Source organism: Panthera tigris, chromosome D2 (genome assembly GCF_018350195.1).
Source record: "Panthera tigris isolate Pti1 chromosome D2, P.tigris_Pti1_mat1.1, whole genome shotgun sequence".
In the NCBI taxonomy this organism is placed as follows: domain Eukaryota; kingdom Metazoa; phylum Chordata; class Mammalia; order Carnivora; family Felidae; genus Panthera; species Panthera tigris.
The window spans coordinates 21640719-21644056 of NC_056670.1; the positions used below are offsets into that span (position 1 = coordinate 21640719).

The 3338-nt window shown below is 39.7% G+C and overlaps 1 pseudogene; it reads left to right on the forward strand.

The window, feature by feature from the left end:
* Positions 1-1232: 1232 nt before the first annotated feature.
* Positions 1233-2075, forward strand: LOC122232025 (annotated as a pseudogene).
* The last annotated feature ends 1263 nt before the right edge of the window (positions 2076-3338 follow it).

Sequence of the window (3338 nt, forward strand, 5' to 3'; positions counted from 1 at the left end):
ATCTTGAAAAATAAAAACAAAGTTGGAAGACTTACACTACCTGAATTTAAGATTTATTATAAAACCACAATAATCGAGAGAGTACTGGTACTGGTGTTAAGGTAGACAAATAGATCAATGGAACAGAAATAGACCTATACTTAAATCTTTAGTTTATTTATAATAAAGGTACAAAGCAATTCAATTGGGAGAACAAAGTCTTTTGAACAAATTGTACAGGACAATAGCATGCCCGTAAGGAGAATAATGAACCCTCTATTCCCATTTCATACTACACACTAGAAGTAACTCAACTTTACCAGATACTTACAAATGGCCAATACATAAAAGGGTACTTATTAAGCATTATTAGTTATCAGAGCAACACAAATTAAATCCACCATGAGATACCACTAACCACATACTGGAAAGGGTAAAGTTAAAAAGACTGACACAAATCAAATGGTGGCAAGAATGTGAAACAACCAGAACTCTAACACATTATTGGGGGATAGAGGGGGTGGGTGAAATTCTACAGCTACTTTGGCAGTTCTTTATAAAACCACCCTACAACTCAACAATCTCACTCCCAGAAGTTTACACAAAAAAATAAGAAAGCATATGTTCATGAAAGAATTGGTACAAGAATATGCACAGATTTATTCATAATAACCAAAAGCAGAGACCACCTAGGTGTGGATCAACAGATGAATGAAGAAATAAACTGGTGCCTTCATCCAATTAATATCTCTCAGCAACAAAAAGCAACCAACCACTGTTCTACATAACAAAACATTGAATCTCAAATACAACAATATGCTGAGTGAAAAAGATCAGAGCAGCAGTTACCTCTGGGAGTGGAGTGAGGTGGGGAACAAGTGAGAAGGGGCATGAGGGAATTTTCTGGGGTGATCATAATGTTTTATATCTCAACAAGGGTCACTTGTAAAAATTCGTCAAATGATACACTTAAATTTTGTGCATTCCACAGTATGCATGTTTTACCTTAAAAAAGTAGACACACATTGACCTCCAGTTAAACTGGTGTGCACACCTCACTTTGAAATGCATAAAAAATAGGATGGAATAATTGGTGGATAGAGAGATTGGTAGATAGATACACAGGTAACAAAACAAATCTAGAAAAATGTTAATCGTAGACTCTAGGTGACGGGCATATGGGCATTCACTGTGCACTTCTTTCAAATTTTTTGTATATTTGAAAATTCCCTTGGGGTTCAGCCGAGGGCTCTGAGCGGCCCTACCAGATGGCAGCAGTAGTCCTAGGGGGAGACACCACTGGCCCCCAGCGTGTCTTCCCCAATCAGACTGAGGAATTAGGGCCACACCAGGGCCCTATGGAAGGCACTGGGGATTGGAGCAGCGAGGAGCCTGAGGAAGAGCAGGAGAAAACAGGGGCAGGCCCAGCTGGCTACTCCTACCAACCCCTGAACCAAGATCCTGAACAAGAGGAGGCAGAGCTGGCACTGGTGGGGGATGGAGAAGATGTAGTTGCTGATATTGAGGATCGGATCCAGGCCCTGGGCTTCATTTGCCAGACCTGCCATTAGAGGGCGAGGATGAAGAGGAGGAGGGAGCCACAGGATTGGGCAACACAGCTCTATTCCCACGGACCTGGGTAAAGGGAGCATGCTCTCATTTTGGAATAATGTTGGAGGAAAGGGACTGGGTAGAGCCAGTAAAGGGGAGTCATAGAGGAACACCCCATTCCTAAAACAACAGCTTGTTATCTAAGACTTTACAGACTTCAGAATCCAGGTGAAAGGCTATTGTGCTGGACTTGGGTTGCAGGTGGGCTTGCCTGGAAATAACAAGATGGATTTGGCCACACTGCTAGCCGAAGGGTTATGGGTTAATTCAAAGAATGGGGGAGTGGAGCTGGTCCCATCGTTTCTGTTCTCCCGCTTTTTGTGATTTCAGAACATGTAGAGTTGGTGAAAAGGACAATGGCTGGAGTAAGCCTGCCTGTGCCAGGGGTTCCTGCCTGGGCTCTGGAGATATCAGATGCCCAGTGGGAAGATGTGGTACAGAAGGCCCTCCAAGCCTGGCAGGGATCGACCCCAGCCTGGAAGTGACTACCAGCATAGGACTGAACACATCCCTGGTTGTAATGTCCATCTTCATATTCTCCATCTCCCTTTCCACATCAAGGCAAATCAGACTGCCTCTCAGAGACCCTCTGTATTCAGTTCTGTACGTATAGGGACATTGGCCCAAGCCCAACCCATCTTAGCATGTATCACTCTGTGGTGAATAAGGCACTCTATGTACACAGCCAAAAAAAAAATTCCCTTAATAGTATGATGGGAATCATGTATATGTATATGTATATGTATATGTATATGTATATATGTATATATACATATACGTATATGTATATACGTATATATACATATACGTATATGTATATACGTATATATACATATATGTGTATACGTATATATACATATATGTATATACGTATATATATATGTATATACGTATATATACATATATGTGTATACGTATATATACATATATGTATATACGTATATATACATATATGTATATACGTATATATACATATATGTGTATACGTATATATACATATATGTATATACATATATATATGTATATACGTATATATACATATATGTGTATACGTATATATACATATATGTATATACGTATATATACATATATGTATATACGTATATATGTATGTGTATATATGTATGTGTATATATGTATATATGTACACACATATGTACATATATACATGTACATATGTATACATATGTGTGCATATACATATGTATGCATATTTGTATATATACATATACATATGTATATATGTACGTGTATATATGTATATATGTATATGTATATATATGTATATGTATATAGTATGATGGGAGGAAAAAACTTAAACTATACTACAGGGTAGACCACCTTTGTTTCTATACGATTTTCACATGTAAGAGACTACCTTCTCAAAACAATTCTGTAAATACAGACAAGGCTGGCATCAACCATGTTTTACAGCAGAAGACACTGTCTCATAAGGAACCTTGCCCAAAGTGTCAGGGCAGTAAACAAACTCATAGTTCCAGGGGACATGAGACGTTTTCAGTGTTTATTTATTTTTGAGAGAAAGACAGAGCATGAGTGGGGGAGGAGCAGAGAGAGAGGGAGACACAGAATCCAAAGCAGGCTCCAGGCTTCGAGCTGTCAGCACAGAGCCCGACGCAGGGCTCGAACCCACGAACTGTGAGATCATGACCTGAGCCAAAGTGAGACGCCCAACCGACGGAGCCACCCAGGCACCCCACGGGACTTTTTCATAAAGGGTCATGTAG